Source organism: Pinus tabuliformis, chromosome X (genome assembly GCF_031772625.1).
Source record: "Pinus tabuliformis cultivar Carrire ecotype Pingquan chromosome X, CPIR1, whole genome shotgun sequence".
Taxonomy (NCBI): Eukaryota; Viridiplantae; Streptophyta; class Pinopsida; order Pinales; family Pinaceae; genus Pinus; species Pinus tabuliformis.
This window is the reverse complement of record NC_142308.1, coordinates 304,146,179-304,170,444: the sequence shown is the minus strand read 5'-3', so window position 1 is coordinate 304,170,444 and position 24,266 is coordinate 304,146,179. Positions and strand designations below refer to the sequence as shown.

Sequence of the window (24,266 nt, the reverse complement as noted above, 5' to 3'; positions counted from 1 at the left end):
CTTGTATTTCTATAACGTTGTTCTTGACATATTTAGGAACCTGCAGTTTCATGGCAATATCCAAATTATTCTCTAGAATAGAGGTGAACTGAAGTCCATCTTTCTATATTCTAAAGAAGGAGGTCCTATCCTAGCTCGGTCAGGGGGTGACGGCATCAATTCAATGGTCAGGGTGGAAATCTAGGTAGAGTTATAGGCTCTTGGAATTGCCTGGAGGTGCAGAGGAAGAAAGAGACACAAAGAGAATCCTATAATTTGGGTGCAGAGAAAAGAGAGAACCACACAATTGGGCTGTAGAGAAAGAAATGAAGGAAATGCCAGTCATTGTGTGCATTTGTATGTTGTTTTTATTGTCATTTTATCAGAATGGGGTTTCAACTTCACAGGATAACTACCTTATAGACTGTGGATCAAAAAGTAACACAACAGTGGGTGGACGGATCTTCACTGCAGATACCCCCTCCTCATATATGTCAATTGCCACGAACGAAGGCATCTTTGCTAACACTACAAATTCCAATCTACAGGTTCCTTCTCGTATCTATTTGACAGCTAGAGTATTTACTCAAAAGTCATCCTATACCTTCAGTATTGGGCACCAGGGCAGACACTGGGTACGTTTACATTTCTTTCCATTCTCTTATCAAATGTACAATCTTACAAGTGCCATATTTTCAGTAGCCACCCAAGACTTTGGTCTATTGTACAATTTCCAAATCCAGAATAGTTCAATTGTGATGAAGGAATATCTCATCAATGTAAATGAACAAACATTGGTCCTGACATTTATTCCCTCCAATAATTCCTTTGCGTTTGTCAATGCCATTGAAGTTGTTTCTGTGCCGAACACTCTTGTTTCAGACACAGCTCAAGCTGTGCCCCTGCCTAATACTTACAGTGGTCTATCTGAGCATGCTTTTGAAACAATTTACAGACTTAATATGGGAGGACCATTAATTACCCCTGACAATGACACCCTTGGGAGATTTTGGGATCCTGATACAAGCTTCTTAGCTTCAAAATCGCTTGCCCAAAATTTCAGCATCCCGGCCAACAATATTGTGTACCACCAAGGACTAGTTACTAATGAAACCGCTCCCAGTATTGTATATGCTACTGCTGAGGAGATGGTTGCAACCAATGTCACAAACCCAACTTTTAACATTTCTTGGTTGTTTACTGTGGATCCAGATTACCAATACTTCATTCGGATGCATTTCTGCAATATTGTGAGCAAAGCATTGAACGAGTTATACTTCAATGTATATATTAACAATGATAATGTGATGGGCGGTAATTTTGATATATCAGCTGCAACACAAAATAACTTGGCAGCAGCTTATTACAGCGATTTTGTAGTACTTAATACATCTACTGGATCGAAAAATCTTGCTGTCAAAGTAGGACCTGCAATAAATATGGCAAGTGTTCTCCCCAACACCATATTAAATGGGCTGGAGATTATGAAGATGAGCAACTCTAACAAAAGTCTGGATGGACCTTTCCCACAGAACAATTCTATCAGATCAAACAGGAATAGCAAAGTTGGTCTAATAGTTGGATCCGTTGTAGGATTTTTTGTTGCTCTTGGGCTATTAATGGTGATCTACTTCTTCTGTTGTCGTAGATCTCAAAAACTCTCTACTAAACCCTGGTTGCCTCTTCCACTACATGGAGGGCATTCTGAAACTAAAGGACGCAAGGGAAGCAAAGTGTCAGTTGGGAGTCTTGCTTCTCCTGGACCTTCAAGTCTAGGCCGACATTTCACATTTTCAGAGATAGAAGAAGCTACCAAAAACTTTGATGAGAGTTTGGTTCTGGGTGTAGGTGGGTTTGGTAAAGTGTTCACAGGGATGCTTGCAGATGGAACCATAGTGGCTGTAAAACGGGGAAATCGAAGCTCTGCACAAGGCATGGCAGAATTTCGGACTGAAATTGAAATGTTGTCTAAGTTTCGCCACCGTCATCTGGTTTCTCTTATTGGCTATTGTGAGGAGCATTCTGAGATGATTTTGGTTTATGAGTACATGGCCAATGGACATCTTAGGAAACACTTGTATGGATCAGATCTTCCTCCTTTTTCATGGAAACAGAGACTTGATATATGCATAGGGGCCGCTGGGGGTCTTCATTACCTTCACACAGAAGCAGAGCAGGGAATCATTCACCATGATGTAAAGACAACCAACATTTTGTTGGATGAAAATTTTGTGGCCAAGGTGGCAGACTTCGGGATTTCAAAGATTGGACCTGCTTTGGATCAAACCCATGTGAGTACTGCTGTCAAAGGTAGCTTTGGGTATCTTGACCCCGAGTACTTCAAAAGGCAGCAATTGACAGAAAAATCCGATGTCTATTCCTTTGGAGTAGTGCTTATGGAGTTACTGTGTGCACGGACGAAAATGTTTTGGACCAGGGGATTTGGGAAGACTTATATGGGCATTCTCCCTAGCAGTGGCGAAGAAATCGCAGTAGCAGTGGCCAAGAAATCGCAGTGAAATGCATAACGAAAGTGTTCAGGTAGGGAATGACAGGGTTAGTGGGACGCATGTAGCACTGGAGCCCGGTTCAGCTGAGCGGATGAAACTATTCGACCCGATGCCAAATGAAACGCCCAAACCATTTGGGCAACCCCTTTGAATCAACGATCAACGGCTGAAATTGTTGCAATCGTCTAACATATAATCGTGTGGCTTACAAGATGATAGGTAGGCAGAGAGGGGAGTTGATTTCAGAGGGAAACGCCTTACGGCGTAACTAGTCCAAGACAAAAAAAAATGACAGACATAGAATAAAATGAGTACATAAGTGAAATCCCCATCTCACTAAGTACCTAGAAAGATAAGTGTAAAAACAAGGCACCCTAAGTAAATAAATAAGACTGGCTGGCATGGATCCATTTTAACCCTAGATCTATGAAGCACTGAGAGGGATCAAATCCCTTCAGATGCAAACCTTGAGTTTTTGTATTATTGAAAGGTTTGCACATTGAGAAATTTGATTCCCCCTTAAAGGTCGATAGATCCAGGGTTGAGATGGATCTATGCAAGTGTAGAGGCAGCTTGCAACTCAGAGACAACAGAAAACTTAGCAAATAAACAAGGAGGAAAATATACTAAATTTCACCCAAAAAAAATCCCTTTTCCCAAGTCAAACTCTTCGTGTCTAAAAAGCTTGCCAAATACTCGCATGGGAAAACCATTGACTCAGGCCAGTTTTAGTGTGGCCCTGTTGATTCAGCCTGGTCTTCACATGGACCAGGTACGACTTGAGAGTCCAAATTATACCCAGCAAAGTACTGCTATTAAAAAGTGTTCAAATTATACAAAATAGAATAAGGATTCAAAAATCTCCTTAATTGCTAGCAATAATAATCAAACTAATATGATGACTGTCAGACCTGACTTTCATGACAATATGTAGCAGTGGTCGAACAATAAAACTTATGTTACATGTAAGATCTCAATAGCAGGCCATATACAAGTACTTGAAGACTAAAATTACCGAACTGGTCAGGAGCACCAACATCTAGAGCAAAGTAGGTGACAAGAGATTGTCCAAAATGATTGGCAGAATGGGCAATAACCACCAAAGAACGAACACTTCAAGCATGGGTAGATAACCAGGGCATTGGTCCATTGATGAGATCAAGTGAGTGTTAAGCAGAATCCACCGGGGCTGCATTTTTGCCTGGATCTGCCCCACCAAACTGTATCAGTTTCAAAGGAGTAAAACCCAATGCAAGGCCCAGGCCATTCTGGTAGAATAACAACCTCTTGGACTGGGTAGCCCCTTTTGGGGTATGTTTCTCAAATCACTTGTAAAAATGCATTCCAAGATGATGGTGAAAAATCAAGATCACTGAAAAACTTGGGGAATGGTACCTGATGGGATCAAGGGAGTGTTACGCTGTCAACCAGCGTTATATTTTCAACTAGATCTGCAACACCCAAATAATATTAGTTTCAAAGATATGAAGCCAACTGCAAGCCCTGCACAATTTTGGCAGAATAGCTACCTCACGGACCTGGCCCGTAGCACCTTGGCAGAAGGAAGTCTGCTCTAAACAGGGCAACAACCTTTGGGAATTGTTTCTTAAAGCACTTCCAAAAAAAAAAAATCCTGAATGAGGGTGTAAAATCAAAGTACTAAGAGACTAGAGGAATAATAGTCACATCAAACAGCAGTACAAAGGGCCTATTAAAACGAAGTGGTCAACCAGCAACTGCGATCTATCATGATGCCAAAAGTATATAAACAAATTCCTAAAACCTTGAACTATATTGGGAAGATATGTAGATCACCAGATAATGCAAACATATTTTTACAATCTAAATACTGAAATGGGCAGATGGATAAATCCCTAACTCTGCAGCTCGAGGTGTGTGATCAATGAGGCAGTAGCTAGGATGAACAACGCACTCAAAAAATGACCTTCAGTGAACCAGGACTTACAGCTCTGCCGCATTGACACAGAACCAGAGTTTATGATATTAACACGATTTCTCACACTTCGGGAAGACTTGGTTGATAGCAGGACGCACGCCACCTCTCAATTCGCGCGGAACCAGTGCTTGAAGATTTATATGGGCGTTCTCCCTAGCAGTGGCCAAGAAATCGCAGTAGCAGTGGCCAAGAAATCGCAGTGAAATGCATAACGAAAGTGTTCAGATAGGGAATGACAGGGTTAGTGGGACGCATGTAGCACTGGAGCCCGGTTCAGCTGCGCGGATGAAACTATTCGACCCGATGCCAAATGAAACGATGAAACTATTCGACCCGATGCCAAATGAAACACCCAAACCGTTTGGGCAACCCCTTTGAATCAATGATCAACGGCTGAAATTGTTGCAATCGTCTAACATATAATCGTGTGGCTTACAAGATGACAGGTAGGCAGAGAGGGGAGTTGATTTCAGAGGGAAACGCCTTACGGCGTAAATATTATGTAAAGAATAAATAAAAGCTAAATTAATCTAATTAATTTATCAACTATTTTGAATGGTTATTTCAAGGGAGTTGACATTTAATTGTCAAATTTATTTTAAATGTTTTAAAATATCCAATATTTAATAAAACTTAAAAGTTCATTTTAAAATAGATAATCTGTAATTTTTAACACAGTTTTTAATCATTTGTTTAATATTTTATTCCTATCTATATCCATATGTAATCAATAAGACATTTAAAAAAAGATGTTTTTTGTTTTTTTCGAAATTTTGTTCTCCCTTATTTATTGTAATTAGGCTGAATTAAAAAATTACATAAAATCAGATATATGAGAATTCTACATTTTTATATTATATTTTTATTTATAATTTGTTTATTTTTATTTTTTATTTTTATATGAATTATAAATAAATAAATAAATAAGATGAAATATAAATCTAAGGATTATTAAACTGATCATTAAACTTTGGTGTTTGGTATTGGTAATAAAATTCGAGTTAATATTTAAAAATAATAAACAAAAATGTAATAAAATTCGAAAAAATTATTAAAAATAATAAACAAAAATAACAACAATAAAAGAAAAATCCACTATAAATGATGGACCAGATCTAAAACCTAAATATAATCTTGTAATCTTAAAACAATATTGGACACAAAGGAAGGCCATCTCGATTAAAAAAAACCCATCTTGTTCAAAGGTCAGAAGAGATAACCCTAATCACAAGACAACCCCTTCTTAGAACATAGAGAAATTATAGATAAAATTTCTGGCAAAGTAAAAAATGGTATATTGAAAAGAAAAAGCATTTTGAAAAAGTCACAATCCACACCAAAAACATGTCGAAAAACAAAAGTCGTAGAAAGTCGTAGTTTAATTAGCTGGAGGAATTGCTCGGAAACTTATGGAAATTCCGGTAATATAGAGAAAATCTGGCAAGGATTTTTGGAGATCCAAGTTATAGTTGTTAAACTTCAAAATTTTAGGTGTCTTAGACGTTTTTGATGGTGCTGAATCCATTTCCACCATCAAAAACACGATACAAACACTGTATCTACAAGATTTTTTGAAATTTTTTAACCCAAATTCAAGCCACTTTTGGCCGTCCGGCAATTCCTCCACCTCGTCAGACGACTCCAAAACAAAATACCTTCCACACCAAAAACATATTGAAAAACAAAATACCTCCACACTGTAACCCTAAAACTGTCTTCCTTTGAGAGAAACCAAAAAAAACCCACAGAAGTTACAAAATAAGGAACATAGAAGACAAACTTCCCAGCAAACATAAACAAGGGCTTACAATAAGGCCACAATCCACACCCAAATCATGCTGATAGACAAAATACCGCACACAGTAACCTAAAGCCGTCTTCGTATCAGAGAAACAAAAGACCCACAAAAATTACAGAGTACAAATTTAAATCCAGCTATAAAAATCTGCAAATGTCAATGTTTTCATCTCCTACAAATAAACCCTCGACAGAAATAGGAGGGAAATTGGAATTTAGTGTGACTTCAATACCTCAAAAGGCAATGCGGTGATGTAGCTCCTAAATGAGGTCACAGACTTCAGAAAACCTTCACAGCGAAGAGGCAGAAGAACAGAAAGACACCAAAACGATATTCTTCTATCCTTCGGCACACAGTCATGTTATGATGAGAGAAATAAAGAAAAATTCATTCTGCTCTCTGAGAAGGACTCACAGATGAGATCGTAATGAGGTATGCGGATGGAGGTACTTTACGGCGACTTGGCATCGAGTCTTTCTGTGGTGTTTTTAGATGTTGGGATGTCGTTGTGGAATTGATACGGATATTAGATCGGGAGGATGTTCTATTAAAGAACGCTTTATCTATAGGGCGTTCGTTTTTCGTTTTCTGATCTCTTCTTCCGATCTCTGGGGATTTCGGGGGATGCTGGGGGGATCTGGTATCTGATAATATTGGATCCTCTCACTGTTCCGATTTTCCGGATGGCATACATCAACGGGGATTCTGGCTGGTTGGCCTGAGTGGCAGATTGCCTGGACTTCCCATTGAGTTTCCGGTTCAGTGGTGGTATTGTGGTCCATATAGATGTTGATTTACTATATCAGAAATTTTCTCTTTCTAGTATGGTAGCATCAATTTAATCAATTTGCAAGGAATGCAACCATTTTCTGGTTTTGCAACAGTTAATTGGGTGATATTTATTTTGGCTCCTTTTAGTGCCGGGTTTGCTTTGGGGTGATCTTTCTATATTGATATCTGGTCTTTTGGATACTAGCGCATCCCTCTTGAAATAATCGCACTGATTTGTCCTTTACCCTGCATTCCCTTCACCTCTGTAAGTTGCGTCTTCGAATTCTTGGTCTTCTGCCGGTTTTTGAGCGGGTTTTCAGGAGGGTTATACACGTCTTTTTTTTCAATTCTTTTCGAGCGAGTTGTTTGAAGGGAAGGGATATTCTCAATCCTTGCTCCGATCAAAGGGCCATTTCTCTCTTAGAACACATGAATGGCCCAGCAAGTCCTTTTACAGCTACAATATCAGTGAACCTCTACATCCGGCAAGATAAGACTGGTACAAGGCACATCATTTGTCAGCAGATATGCAGGGTTCTTCTGATCAGCCCACCCAATTTTTGCTGCAGTCTGCCGGAGCAGGAGGAGATGGGTTTATTCCAAGACTTAAAGTAGAGCGAGCCAAAAATAAGCGTGCTCAAAAGCACATAAAGGCTTTGACAACAATGAAGGAACTAACACTAGGTCAGGATGTCAATTTGGACAGGGTAGAATCGGGTAGAATCCCTATCTAAGAGAGCATTAGTGGGTAGGCTCAACTATATCTCAATAACCCATGACCAACTCCTAGACTGGGTAAGAAAGACTTGGAAGCCGCTCGTAGGCTATACCCCTATAGTAAACATTTTTGGTCAACAAATGGCTGCATTTTTATTTTGTGTCTGAGAGCTATCTGGAACAGATTCTGGCTGAAACCTAGGTCATCGGATGGGGCTCGCTCTGGCTACAACGATGGCACACGGCCTTCTGCCAACTAACTGAACTCCAGCCGCAAAAACATTTATGGGTAATGCTGCCAGGCTTCTCTCTTGAGTAATGGTCTAAAGAAATTCTCATCAGAGTGGCCAACTCCTTGGGAAACTTCGTCTACCTGGAAGAGGCTTCTTTACTAGCTGCAGATAAGCGCGTAGGTTGCGTTCTCGTCGATATGGACACTTCTGAAGGTTTGCCAGAGTCTTTGAAAATTCTTTGCGGTGAGAAAGAAATCGTCCAGCCATTAGACTACTAGAAAATCTCGTTCAGCTGCGCGGATGAAACTATTCGACCCGATGCCAAATGAAACGATGAAACTATTCGACCCGATGCCAGATGAAACTATTCGACCTAATGCCAAATGAAACGCCCAAACCGTTTGGGCAACCCCTTTGAATCAATGATCAACGGCTGAAATTGTTGCAATCGTCTAACATATAATCGTGTGGCTTACAAGATGATAGGTAGGCAGAGAGGGGAATTGATTTCAGAGGGAAACGCCTTACGGCGTAAAAATAACGCAGCTCTGAAAATTGAAATAATGCAGCGATTCTTTAGCTTTAATGTTAATTTTTTTTGTTTTTATAATATTTTTATACCGTTAATATTTTTCAGTTTTTATAAAAAAATTATACGGATACGTTTTTATATGAGCATTAATCAGAAAATTGGGAAAAAAAAAACCATTATTTTTATAAAAAATAAAATAAAACAATAATAATATAAAAAACAACGATTCTTATATTATAAAAGGAAAAATGAAATTTCTATCCAATTTCTCTGTAAAATGGTAAATAGAAGTGAATTAGTAATTTCTATAAAATTGCAATTAAAAAAATATAACTTCTATCTTAACAAAAATTATAAAATAATGAATTGGTTGCAAATTGGTACCTCTTTTATAAAAAACAAAAAACCTTATTTTTATACTTGAAAAAATTATAATTTGAGAAATCTCAGTGTTAATTGGATAACTAGTTAGTAATTTCTATATAACGGAAAATTGCAAAAAAAAATTGATAACTTCTATTTTAAAAATAATTATAAAATAGTAAATTTTTGCAAATTGGTAACTCTTATAAAAAATAAAAAAAATTCCAGAAACCATAACTTCTATATTGGAAAAAATTATAAACTCACAAATTTAAATGATAATGGATAACTCCTACGAAAAATTAGAACAAAAATAAATCAATATTAAAAAAATTTATAAAATTTATAAAATGGTAAACTTGCAAATCCACAACTTCCATACAAAAAAAAAAATAGAAAAACAGTAACTTCTATATTACAAAAAATTATAAAATGGCAAAATTCAGTTTAAAATAGATAAGTCTTATGAAAAATAGAAAAAATGGATACATCCAATATTAAAAAACATAATAAAAATATAAAATGGAAACCTTAGTTGCACTTGCAAATCCATAACTCATATATAGAAAAACGAAAACTTCTATATTACAAAAAATTATAAAATGAGAATACCTAAAAATAAGTTTGCACTTCTGAATAAAAGAAATAGAAAAATAGTAACTTCTATATTACAAAAAAATATAAAATGGAAAATTTCAGTTTAAAATGGATAACTCTTATGGAAAAATAGGATAAATCCAATATTAAAAAATATCTTAGTTGCAAATCCATAACTCCTATTCATATTAAAAAAAAATATAAAATAAGAAATTGCAGTTACCTAAAGATAAGTGTGCACTTGTGAATAAAATAATATGTAAATTTATTATGTTATTTTTATGTTGAAGTACAATTGCAAATAGTAAAGGTAAGTTTTTCTTAGAATAATAATTAAATTTACATGAAAAGGCTATAAAATAGTAATAAAGGTAAGTTTACACTTGTGAATATAATAGAAAGTAAATTTACATTTTAAATTTTATGTATAAAATAATAAATCGCATGTAAAAAATTATGGAGTTACAAATGGTATAGTAAGATTGGTATGCTTAGTAAATTTGCATGCTACGTGTCTTATATAAAAAAACAATAAACTAACTTTACATGTTCAATTTTATATTAAAGTATGGTAGAAAATTATAAGTTTGCACTTGTGATTTTTTTTCCCATATTGAATTTAAATTATTACATAAAAGGTAAGTTCTATTTTTTTAAAATTGAAATAAAACTAGTTTATCAACTAATCTTGTATTTTTTGGAAACCTTATACAAGTAGTAAGAATTAACATGGAATTATGCCTTAATGTAGTAGCAAAGTATACTTAGAAATTATAATTAAAATATTATTCCGTTCCATAAAGAATTCTTGGTCAAATTAGTAGGAAAACAGAGTTAGAGTTAAGAATTTGTTCTCTTCAACAAAGAATTTTGAATCAGTGCATCATCTAAACACTTTTGGAATTAAAAAGAATATAGTGAATTGTAAGTTTTATATTTAAAAAAAATGCAAATATATTTAAATCACATTTTTGTTTTTATTCTCATGATTTTCTTATGATATCTACCAGGTTGGAGTATAGTGATTAACATTCCATTTCAAAACAAGGATCACTGGTGTGGAATTCAAATAGAGGGGATCATTTTCCCTAGTCAACTAGGTTGGGCATTGCCACATATTGTCTAATAAATTTGGATAAGATAGGACACATAAAAAATTGAAATTAAATGAAAACTATGATTTATTATTTGTGATCAAATACTTTGTCTTAGTTGTTAATATACATGTAAATACTAATTTCCTTGTATCTACCCAATTATCACTCTAGTAATAGTTTTGAAATTGTATATCCTGGCCATATTTGCAATTTTCTACTAGATTACTAGGAATTAATGTGTTTTAGTTTCACATAGAGTGCCATGTTCTTAATTCAATTGTAAGTAATATCATAAGTAGGCTTCTATGCATTGTCTCTTTTGTATTCTCTATAGTTTGAAAATTTTTGTTTTTCAAAATATGTACAAATATACTTAATTGAATTTGAATGATTTTTTTTCTTGCAAACAGGATATTTGGAGACCCTCTAAAGAACATTGATGGCACCTAGATCGAAACTTCCTGAATGGAAATATCTTGAAAGAAAAAATGATGGAAAAATTTATTGCAAGTTCTACAATAATACTTGTGGGACATCAGCGACTCGAGAAAGAGATCATTTGCTTGGCATTGTGGGTGGAACTGGTGGAGGAGTGGCAACATGTACTAAAATTGATCAAGATGCAAAGGAAAGTTTAAGTGAAGAAGTCAATGATCATAAGTAAGGAAAGGTAGTCCAAGAAGCAAAAAAAAGGAACACAAGGTACACTCATTAATTCAACACCAAGCTCTTTCCCATCCTTTGCGGCATCTACAACATCTTCTATGCCATATGGATCATAAATAGAACCTACTTTACCAGACGTTGATCCAACACAAAAAATATTGGAGAAAGCTTGGAAGCCATTAGAGCGAAATGAGGTAGATGATGCAGTTTATGATTTTTTCATTGGTTGTAATATCTCTTTCAACACTATCAAAAGCCCATTATTTCATGATATGTTAAAAAAGATCAGCCATTTTGGTCCCTCATATATTCTTCCAAGCTATGAAAGTCTTAAGACCAAAGGAGTTGATAGGAGCAAACAAAGAATAGATGAAAGAGTTAAACCAATAAGGGATTCATGGGTTATTTCTAGATGTACTTTAGTTAGTGATGGTTGGACTGATCGCCGGTCTAGACCTCTTGTGAACACACTTGCTTGTTGTCCTCAGGGAGTGATCCATTTGTTTAATATTGATTGTATGGACAAAACAAAGACTGCTGAATATTTATTTCAGATACTAAAGGACACCATATTATATATAGGAGAGGACAACGTAGTCCAAGTTGTCACTGATAATGAATCCAATTATGTTCTTACTGGTGAGCTATTGATGGAGCATTTCCCTAAGTTGTTTTGGACACCTTATGTAGCACATTATATTGATCTAACCCTTCATGACATTGGTAAAATAGGTTTGATGCAGGTAAATATATCTCAAGCAAGGCAACTGGTCAAATTCATCCTTAACAACTCATTGAGTTTGAGTATATTTAGAAAATACAAAACCAGGAATCTACTGAGACCTTGTGACACTAGGTTTGCCACCCATTTTATTGCACTACAAAGGGTGGTAGAGCAAAAAGCTGCATTAAGATCATTTGTATGTAATGAAGAGTGGGTGAACTCTCCTTTGTCAAGGTCAGAAGGTGGTAAAATAGTAGAGAAAACAATCTTCAATGAAATGTTTTGGTCATGTGTAGAAAAAATCATCTCTATTTGTAAGCCTATTGTACAAATATTGAGGATGGTGGATTCTAATGCTGCATGTATGGGTTTTGTATATGAGGGCATGGATAGGGTAAGAGAACACATATCATTGATATGTAAGAATGATAGTTCAGTATATAATCCAATATGGAGAATTGTGGAAAAAAGGTGGTGTATGTTGCATACGCCATTACATGCTGCGGGGCTTTTTCTAGCACCTAATTACTTTCACGTTCCTAAGGATAGAGATATCATGGAGGGATTTTATAATTGCATGGAGAGGATGTATCATGATCCTAATATACAATATCAAATACGAATACAATCAATATCATATAGGCAAGGGACTGGTCATGCTTTCACTACAGCTAGGGCACTACGAGATATGCACCATCCAGAGGTCACCCCTACTCAATGGTGGTTTCTCCATGGATATGAGACACCTCAACTACAAACATTTGCAGTCATGGTGTTGAGTCAGGTATGTAGGCATCATAATTATTTACACTTTGTATATATATTTGCGAATTATTCCATGTAAATTATTATACTAATGTAATATTATTTTCATGTAAAAAAATAGTCACTAGTGCATCAGCATGTGAAATGAGTTGGAGCACTCATGAGTTCATCCATAGTAAGAAAATAAACCATTTAGGAGCTAGCAAATTGGCAGATTTGGCTAGCATTCATTGCAATTTACACTTATGGTTGAAATCTTTGGAGGGGAAGAAAACAACTTCAAATATAGTACGAGAGGTTCCCCCTATTTCTAATGCATCTAGTGCAACCTCAGAAGCACTAATTGTGGGATCGTCTTCTACAACCACACATCACATCAATGAGAATGATGCCTTGCTTAGAGTTATTCTAGATGAGAGTGCTAGTGATAATGCCTCTCTCATGAGTGAATACACTGATGTGGATGAGGATAATGGAGATGAGATGACTTACACACCTTAAGATAATTTTGGCCCTTCATTTATGGTAATGATCATAATTTTTTTATTTCTATTAGTATTTTGTATAAGCACATAAATCTTAAACTATGTTTTAACTTTTTCACATTTTATGATTGAATTGTTCTAGTTTGACATATTATGATTCTTAGTTACTTTTATTGCATTGTTTTATCAGGTTTAAAGGTGTTTATTTTATAAGTAACATTGTTTTTTAACTATAATACAAAATGAGCATGAAGTAAATGATCTAAATTCATATTTGAATCTTAAATTAGATATCATTGTTGTTGTATTTTTTAACTATAATACAAAATGAGCATGAAGTAAATGATCTAAAGTCATATTTGAATCTTAAATGGGATATCATTGTTGTTGTCTTTCAAGAAGATTCTCTAGAAGTTTGTAGATATCTACAAAAAGACCCTTTAGGAGTGGTATCAATGTTTGTAGATGGCATGTACATTTTCAAATAGATCTATTTAGTGTTTTAGACATAAATTTCATGGTATTTAGAGATCACTTAAATCATATTTTTAATATCCAATATCTCAATTTTTACATTGAACTCTAGCTTTGTGTGTTGTGACTCATATTATTAGATTTTACTTTTACATGTTTTTCTAGTTTGCAATAATAATTATTCTGATTCATTTAGATCCTAATTATTTCTAAGCCAATTTAGAGAGAAGAGGTCTATAACATTTTAAATAGGATAAATTAACATTGGAAATATGTAAACAAAAATATCCTTGTTAGGGAAAGATTTAATGAATTTTCATATAATGATTGTTTATTTAAATTAAAAAATAAAATAAAATAAAATAAAAATAAAAATTAAGTATTTGTATGATGTGTAATGTTGAATTTTTTCCGTATTTAATTTTATAGGGTCGAATTTTTTTCCGTATCGAATCGAATTCGAATTCGAATTTGGTAACTATGGTTGAAATTAAGGGGGAGTGTTGGAGATTCTAATTCCAACCACCTGTTAGGTGTCAAACGTCCCTCCAAGTGTCCTACTTCAGTTTCATTGAGTCCAGTTTAAGTTGAGTTTCACTCCAGTAATTTATTACTGATGTTTTTGTTGTAATCTTATTTAAGTGATTTGTAATACTGAGAAAAGTAGTCCTCTGCTCCATATCGTTTTGGTCTCTTCAATTCTTGTCACATACTAACAAATACTTGCTGAAAACTTGGTATAATACCTTCTATTTTTTATTCATAATTGTTAGGAGAGGATAAAATTAATAACATTATAATCATGACTCTTTTATGGTAGGAAGTGGCTGAGTTACATAGTCGCCGGGGTGCCCGGATAGTGCTGAGGGTGGTGCATTCAACATTCCCTAGTGCATTGTGCTTGGTGCATAACAGTGACATTCGCCTCCCAAAATGTTCATTAAACCTCACCACAAAGAAGGATTCAGTGCATCTCCCATAATAATTGCTCCTACATAGCATTGACATTCACCTCCCAAACTGTTCATTAAACAGACCTCCATATGCATGCCAATGAGAATGCAAACCAGATTGTGGGAGAATTTGAATGGAAGGCATGCAAGGGTCATTTAGGTAGCACAAAGGACACCGTATGGAACCATAACATAATTAAATACTTAAAATATTTATTTTTTGCTAAAGAAAGAGACGGTCCTTCTGTTAACTTAGTTAAAAAAATGATTTACACAAGTTACAACAGACGCCCAGAGGCGCAAACTCCCACAAAGGGAGAGGGAAATTACCCAAAGTGCCCATAAAACCATCCATTAGTCAAACAGAAACCATGCCTAAACTGCCCTGGAACCGAAAGCGGGCAAGTGGATCCAAAGTCCGCTCCCCAAAACCCACTGTTGATCTATCTCCTTCCTATCCGGTAGTCAAAAAAATCATCACGCACGGAGGTGAAGCCCGCCGAAAATCCCTTAAGCTGCTTAGTCAACACTGACCATTGATATTTCCCTTCTGATCCAACGGCTGGTGTCCATATCATGCGGCTTAAAAGCCCACTGAATACTGTGCGATGAAGGCGGTTTTCTTTTCTCGTCCTCCGCCACGTGTTGCTTCCTGAGTGGAATCGTTGGCTTTTCATAAAAACCGTCTTTGGTTTGGATGGCGCCCGATGAAGGTGGTAAACCATTAGTAGTTTTATCCTTTCAGGCCCACCAACTTGCACGCCAAAAGGTGGTCGTTGATCCTCCCCCTCCGGATCTGACGGCCACAATCCAAATCGGACCACACATCCGCTCGTGGATTACCCAACGATGAAGGTGGTAATCACTTTTCATCCACCACCACACATCGCTTGCTAAATGGCATTGCTTGTCCTCCAAGAAAACCACTCCCGGGTCAGAGGGCGCCTGATGCAGGTGGTAAATCTCGAGCAGTTTTTGACCCCGGTTTTCTTTTCCTTTGACCTCCAACGCTTTGCACGAGGAAGACATATCCAGAAGGGTGGCCTCCTGCATGGAATGCCTTAGGATTGGTGTTGGCGCTCTGTGGCATTCGTCTCAGTAGCACATTCTCTCATCACTTCTCCCTTTGAGCAGATATCTCCTGTCTCGATTTCTACCTGTGTTCCTGCTTCCAGAAGCACCCTTAGAGAACCAACAGTGCATATCCTCTGATAAATTGTCTGATGTGAACTTATTCTTCGTTGACATGAAGTAAAATTTTGTCTCTTGATTTGTTCTGATACTGCTATCTGTCGATGAGGGCCTGAGATGAGCATTCCTCCTTCATCCTGTCATCTGCTACCTCCTCCCATCAGTAGCACAAGTCAATATGCTTGTTTCGAACCCCCTCATTAGCTAGCCAATCCGCTACTTTGTTGGCTTCCCTTCGGACCAACCTAAGAGTTATTAGAACTCTTAGGTGTGATTGGATTCTTTGGTAGACTTGCAGAAGCCGCAAGTGTCCTGAGATTTTCTTTGGTGCTACGCCAGTGTTTATCCTCTTCACTGAATTAATGACTAATTCCGAGTCAGCCTCAATGATGACATTATGTATGTTGTGCTGGAGCAGTATTTCCAAGCATAATTCCATCGCCGTGAGCTCAGCCATATTGTTGGTTACTTTTCCTAGATAACTGTGGAAGATGACCTGTATGTTTACTTCCTCATCCCTCATGACCCCTCCATAACCTGCTTCTCCTGGATTTCCTTCTGAGGCTCCATCTATGTTAAATTTTAAAAAACCTTGTGAAGGGGGTTGCCAGAAAGCCTTTTCTACTGAGGTATTCTTGTTGATCTGCATAGAACACCATGGGAGATGCACCTTAAGGTCTAGCTTCTCCATGATTCTGGCCTCTCTTTGTCCTATGAGTTTTCCGGTAGTGACACCTCCCAGGATGTGAACAATCTCTTTGAGTTGCTTAAGGATTAGCTTCAGGATGCTGCTCACTGGGCTCGCCTTATCCTTGAAAATCCTATTATTGCGCTCCTTCCAAACATTCTAGATTAAGAACCCTAGGGTCAACATGCAGGCAGAGTTTATTATCTCATTATCTGAAAAAAATTTCCGCTAGTTTTTCAGTGTAGCAATGATGTCATTCACATGTCTGTCTGTCTACTCGAAGACATCTCTAACCTAGTTCCATAGTGTTGTAGTGAATGAGCATCTATTCAAGAGATGATTAGTGGTTTCTTCCTGTTGTCCATACATGTGACATCTTAAGGGGTCAAAAAAGCCTCTTTTTCTTAGGTTGTCCCATGTCAGAATCTTGTCCTGTTGAACTAGCCACTTGAACAGTTTGACTTTCATCCAATGAGGATTATCCCAGAGTTCTTTCCATGTCTTATCAGTGTTTGGAAAGTTAAGCCCTGTGTCTATCCTTTTGACCTCCTTAAGGGTGAAGAGACCTGCCTTGTTTTTTCCCCATCTTAATTGATCGCCCAAGATTAAGGTTAAGATTTGCCTTTTTTCCAATAGATTGTTAAGGGCTATAGCTTGAGTATTATTCATGCTAATTTCACTGTAATCTGGAAGTTTCCATATTCGCCATTTCCCATCGTTCCTTGATTGATCCCAATAGTCACTTACCGTCCTTAGTCCTTTGTTGATGGTATCTGTTTGAATGTCTGTTAATTCTTCACTACAGAGATTGTCCTCCTGCTACCAATTATCTTCCCAGAACCAGGCTAGATTTCCATTTTTGATCTCCCAGAAACTATGTTTTTGGACTAGGGCCCTGTTCTCCCATGCCCTATCTCCACTAGGGGGCTTGTATTTCCTTTAGCCATCTCCACCAGACTTTGGCTCCTAGAACTCTGTTAAGAATTCCTGGGTCATGAAGACTCAAGCCACCATGGGATTTTGGTTTGCATACCCTGTCCCATGCCACTAGGGCCGATTTCTTCTTTTCTTCACCTTTCCCCCAGAGAAAGTCTCTCTGATTGTTTCTTATTTTAGTAATTACACTAGTTGGTGCGGAATGGCTGATAGCATATACATAGGGATGGTTTGGAGGATAGCCTTAGTTAGAATCAGCCTCCCTGCTATATTTGTCCATTTGCTAATCTTATCTTTTAGCTTATTTAGAACGTGCTCCTAGATTTCCTTGTGTAATGGTTTGTCAGTGAGGGGAACTCCCAAGTACTTCGCGGGCAATGACTCTCTTTGAAAGCCAAAAATTCTGGAAAGATTTCTTTGAATTGAAATATTCATGTTGAAAAGGAAAATCTTTGATTTAGTAATACTTACCTCTGTGCCGGCTGCCATAGCAAACTCACTCAGAATCTGCTTAAATGCTTTGGCTTCCTTGACTGTGGGTGTGCCTTGAAGCATAGTATCATCCACAAATTGCTGATGTGTCACCGAGTCCCCACCTTGAGTGAGTCTCAGACCTTGAATTCTCCCTTCCTCCTTAGCAGCTCTGATTGCTCTCCCTAACCCTTCCATCATTAGAATGAAAAGGAAAGGAGAAAGAGGATCACCTTACCTGAGACCTCTAGTAGGCTTGAAGGTTTTGGAGGGAGAGCCATTGAGAAGAATTGAACAGCTGGAAGTGGTAACTAGCACCATGACCCACTTAATCCAATTGTAATCAAAGCCATAGGCTTTGAGTACTGCTCTTATGTATGACCAGCTAAGTTTATCATAGGCCTTTGCTATGTCCAGCTGAATTATCATCCCTGCCTGTTTATTGGTAATGAGTGAATGAACCACTTCATGTGCTTGAATAATGTTATTAAGAATTTTTCTTCCTTCCACATAGCCTGTTTGCTCCTCTGACACTAGGATAGGGAGGAGTGGTTGGAGACAGTTAGCTATTACTTTGGATATTATTTTGTACACCACATTGCATAATGCTATAGGTCTAAATCTATCTGGAGAGGTGGCCTTTTCCTGTTTGGGGATTAAGGCTATGAAAGATTCATTGAGCACCTTCAAGACTGTTTTAAATCTTCGAGAGTCTTCCACTACCTCCAGAATATCATGTTTTACTATCCTCCAACATGTTTTGAAAAAGTCCACATTGAAGCCATCTGGGCCTGGTGCTTTCCCATTGTGCATCTCTGTAATGACTTCCTCAATCTCTTCCTTTGTTACTGGTCTGTTGAGATTGTAATTGTCTTCTCTAGATACCAATTTAGGAATGTACTGAGTAAATCTTTTCGTAAACTGATATTTATCAACCGTGGTTTCCTTAGCAATTCTTTGAAAATGATAGACTAGGAGCTCTTCCATCTCTTCATGAGTGTTTCTTTCAATTCCATGCTGATATGTAAGTTTCACAATTTTGTTATTGTTTCTGTGAGCTATGGTGGATCTGTGAAAGAATTTGGTGTTTCACTCCCCTTCTTTAATCCATTGTACTCTGGATTTCTGTCTCCAGAATATTTCCTCTTGTAGACATATGTTTTCCCATTCATGCTGAAGTGACTCTGCCATCTCTTTCCTTTCACTTGTATAGCCTTCTGTGATAAGAATTTGGTTTATTTCCTTTAGTTTCTTTTCCACTTCTCCCTTAGCTTTGAAGATATTTCCAAATTCCTTTTTATTCCACTCTTTGAGTCTATCTTTAATTTGTTTGAGCCTGCTGTGTAGAAGGAACATCTTTGTACCTTGAAGGTGTAGCTCTTCCTTCCACCATTTTCAATGTTTGTGAGGAAATCTGAATGTGTGAACCAAGCATTTTCAAACCTGAAGGGGCTGTTCCTCGGTTTACCAAATAGAGAAGCTTCTAATTGAATGGGCCAATGATGTGAACCTCCAAAAGGTAGGATGAGCGTAGTTAGGCTACTTCCCATGAGAAGAAGTTCCTCTGAGATAATAAATCTGTGTAATTTTGAGGCTACTTGGGCAGAGCCCCTCTTTTGTTATTCCAAGTGAAGATTCCATTGTTGGTTTCCATATCTACCAGTTTCATATTGGTGAGGAAGTTTTGGAAGGCAACTGAATCCCTACCAAGTGTTCTAGTTCCTCCTTTCTTCTCCGTGAGTGATTTTATCATGTTAAAATCGCCTCCTAGAATCCAGGGTAGAGCTGGGTATCTCTTCTTCATATCCTCCAGTGTTGTGAGGAGTCGAAGTTTGTCCTCCATTGGCTGAGGACCATAGACATTGGTGATCATGTAACATTGCCTGTCACCCACCAGTTGGATAATCAAAGAAAGGTGGTGTCTGGACGCCTCCGCATCAATCACACCAAATTTCTGTGGATCCCATAGAGTGAGAATTCCACCAGTAGATTTATTTGCCTTAACCTCAAGGTATTCATATCTATTTAACCATTTGCTATGTTTTTCTCTGATCTTCTCCACTGAGCATTTTGTTTCCTAAATGAACACTATGTCAGATTTTTCCTCTCTGATTCTATTACCTAGATTCCTCTATTTTCTTCTACTCCCTAGTCCTCTAATGTTCCAGGTTGTGATTTTCATTGAGGTTGGATTTTGAAGGAGTAACTGGAAAGGTCTTTCATCCTTCCTGAGTCAATCATGAGTTTTCCATACTCCAGCAGTAGTTCTTTCTGTCTTTTCCTTCCCCTCTTCTTGCTTGGGTTTTTTATTAATTTTCTTGTTATTAATCCTATTAAGGAAATCCCTTTATTTTCCTGGTTATCATGTCCTCTTTTGACTCCTGTAGCTGTTTGATGTGCCTTGTTAAGGAATATCTATTGTACCTTGTCAACATCCTCCTGAGGTATGGAGTTTATTCCCAGGTTTCCTCCTTGTTCGAGAAACTTTTCCAACTCTAGGTTCTCCCTTTCCAGGATCTCCTATAAGTCTTGGTCCTCTGTGCCACTTTCACTTTGAGTGATTTCATGGTCTTTTTATATTTCAATGGTACTCAAAGGGTCCATCGTGTGTTCATTCTGTTCCTGTGTGAACTCCATGCTGGTCTCTTTTCCTTTCCCCCTTGTTGCCTGATTCTTTGTACTCTTTTGATTACCTCCATCTACTTCTTTTTCTCCTAAGATCTCAAAACTATTGTAACTTCTTGTTTTGTTATCATTCTCAGTAGGGTTCTTTTGTGTCTTCCTTACCCCTCCTTTTTTTTTCCTCCTACTTTGGTGAAACCTGTCTGATCTTTCCCTTTGCTGGTGTTTAGGTATTCCTCCCTTTTATTAAGAGGACAATCTTTAGATAGGTGCCCATGCTCATGACATTTGTGAAATCTGAACGGGATATGCTCATAGTCAACTGTTTGAACCCATTCGTCCTCATAGACTTCTAGAATGACCTCATATAGAAGGGCTCTTGGTAGGTCTATCTCCACACATGTATATACGGGCATAGAAGTTATATTTTCCTCATAGAGTTGCCTCTGAAATCTTTAAGAAATGACCTAATTTATTGCCTATAGCTTTTAAAGACTCTGGTATCCAGTAATCTAAAGGTAAGGAGTAGAGTCTAATCCATACCGATACCGAAGTGAAGGTTTCTCGTTCTGGCACAAAGTTCATCGTCTAAGGCCACATATAGAGACCAGCAGCTGCAAAGAAGTATGGTCCTCCTTCAAAAATCCTGTCTTTGTCCTCCATGTTCGTGAACACCACTATAAAAAAACCTTTGGATCCAAGATGTATATTCAACTCCCCCTTTGGTTTCCAATTGTATTTTATCCAAGTGTACAATGCTTTCTCTGATGGCCAGATTCCCATAAACTTGCCTATAATGGCATAGTCTGCCATGTGATCCATGTGCTCTTGCAAAGCTGGATCATTTAATATAACCCGCAGTTTATTTATGGTCTTGGGTTTACAGGGCCCCGTCTTGGTTCTATTCTCTATTCCCTAACCTCTGTCTTCTTCTTTCTCCTCCTGTCAGTCTTCCTTGTGGATCCCTTGTTCTATATGGGTTTTGTTGCCTTCCGCCTTTTGAGTTTCAATGTTTTTTGCCTTGACCTCCAAGGATTGTGGAGGCTTGTTCTTATTCCCTGCTCTTCCTCTGTTTGAAACCACATTACTGTAGGAGGAAGTGGATCTCCCTCCTCCCTGTGCTTCCATGGTTACCTGTTACCCTCTGTTGCTCTCTTTTTTGAACCCTAGAACCTTGGTCGCCCCTCAATTAAATAATTGAAATATGAAAATGAAGGATAATCGAATTAAATATTAAAATATGTGTGGTCTTTCTCCTAGCCTTGGTTAACATTTCACATAACGCTTCAAACTAAACATATTGGCGGAGTAATCCACCCTCACTGTACATTTGTAAAAAAAAGTAAAAGACGATACATCCGCTAATATAAAAACACCTTTGACAAATAATCCACCCTTACCTTCTATTTGTAAAAAAATTAAAAGTCAACACCAATACATCCAATGGAAACTGATATATAAACACCTTTCACGAAATATAACTAACATTGCAAACAATACGAAAAGAAACACAAATAGAAAAGTGATCTATTACATTTCTAAAAATATCCTTGAACATTTTAAGCACACAACATGTTTTCCACAAGGAACGATGTATTAACCAATAAAACCACACATTGAACCATTCCTCATCTTTCTCTTTATTTTTTAAATATGTAATAATATTTACGTTTTAAGAACATATAGAATTATAAATGTAACCAAAACTTAAGATAGTTGAATAGTATGGCTAAGAAATTTACGTTACGATACTTTTTTTCAGAAGAAAAAGCAATATAGATTATATTAAGTCAATATAAAAAGCTACAATTGGAAACATATGAGGGGGACTTGAGTGGATATCAAGTCAAAGTTGAGATGGATCATATAGATTGGATGTCATATAGAACATATCTCAGAGTATGATGGTTAAAAAAAGGAGCATAGAGTACTAGATGGACTAAGGATGTACATATGCTTAGACATTAAGTCAAATTATCGGAGCAAAAACTTTCTAAGGCAGATGAATTAGGCCTGATTGCCTAAGACAACATCAAAACTTGTGCAGATACATTGCAAAATGGCCGAGAAGGGAGTCTTGGAATCTCTAAAGATTTTATGGTTCCGCCATTTCCAAGCATACCATATCATTATAACAAGAAGGGGATGCCTTGTCGCGCATTGAGAGCACCACCATTGGAAGGCTTTACGGCGAGCGACCACCACGAGCGAGAGCATCAGTAAACTCAAATGGCTGAGTGTTGGCATGCAAGATGATTGCAGCAAAGGAAAACCAGTTCGTCATTACTAATGACATGCTTTACAATATTTATTAATGGCAAATTTAATTATAATAATGGTTATGTTTTTCTGATAATTTGTCTCCCATATAGATTCTCTTATTATATTTTCCAAAGAAGGATTTCGCTTCCAAATTTCTCTCTCTATTCGTAATTTTTTTTTTAATTATGGAAAAATATCTAGATAAGTATATCAAAATAGATTTAATTTGAATTAAATCAAAGTTTCTTTAAATATATGTTTAAATGTGTATGGAAATTAATATTAATAATTAAATGATATTTTAATTTCACATTCTTGATTATGGGAATATAATTTTTAGATGAGTTTTAAAAACAATTAAGGCATATTTAAGGGTTTTCGTTCTCATGTGCACTCTTTTTCGACAAAGAATAATGACGTATATCTAGATTGCAAAGATGGAAAGAATATTTTATCAACAACTAAGGCATCTCTAAGATTCATGTCCTCGTGCACACTCATTCTCAAACAAGAACGAATAAAAAACATATATTGAAACCATGACAAAAATGTGAACCACTAGATCTAGATAATGTAAAATATAAGATTCACATAACTCTACAAGTCCAAAGATAGAGAACAATCTATTATTGTTATCCCCATCAATGTTTGAATGTAAATATCCAACTAATCTAAAGTTTTCAACCCTATAAGATCTAATCCCAAAGACTTTATTTCCTTTCAAGTACATAAAAACTCTCTTTGTAACACACCAATGTCCTTCAAAAGGTTTTTGCATGAAAGTGAAAAAAAATCGACCCACAAATGGTATTATTTGGTCTAAGTAACAGTAAGATAGATAAGAGTCCCTACAAGTTGTATGTATATAGTTGCATCTTGAAATCCATTCAGGGTTCTTTTAATGTTATTTTCATATATTTTTTCCATTGGAGTAGACAGAGGATTATAATCAACTACGAAAAATTTGTTTAACAATTCCTCAGTGTATTACTTTTGGGAGATGAATACATATTTTGGATTATGAGATACTTCAATGCCTAAGTAATAGTGAAGATGTCCCATGTATATAATCTCAATACCCTTCTTCAATTCTTTCTTTATGGGTGTAACATATGCTTCATTGTTCAATATATGCTCCATTGCTCTTTATTATCAAAATATCATGTACGTAATCCACAAAGTAAACAACATTTTGCGAATGTTCTTAAACAAAGCCACATCATCAAGATTATGATGCTTCAAATTGATCTCCAATAGATGTTCATTTAATTTTTTATACCATGTGTCAGGTACTCTCTTTAGGCCATATAGGCACTTGATGAGTCTGCATACCTTATGTTCTTGACCTTTCTTATCAAATCCTTCTGGTTGAAACACGTAGACAGTCTCTTTCGAACCCCAATTTGAGAAATTTATAGGCACATCCATGTGATTAATATTCCACCTATTATATTCTACCAAAACCAAGAAAGCCT

The 24,266-nt window shown here is 36.7% G+C and overlaps 1 pseudogene; it reads left to right on the top strand.

Moving 5' to 3' along the window:
- The first annotated feature begins 594 nt into the window (after positions 1-594).
- On the top strand, positions 595-2,498 carry LOC149139631 (receptor-like protein kinase THESEUS 1 pseudogene; annotated as a pseudogene).
- Positions 2,499-24,266: the final 21,768 nt, after the last annotated feature.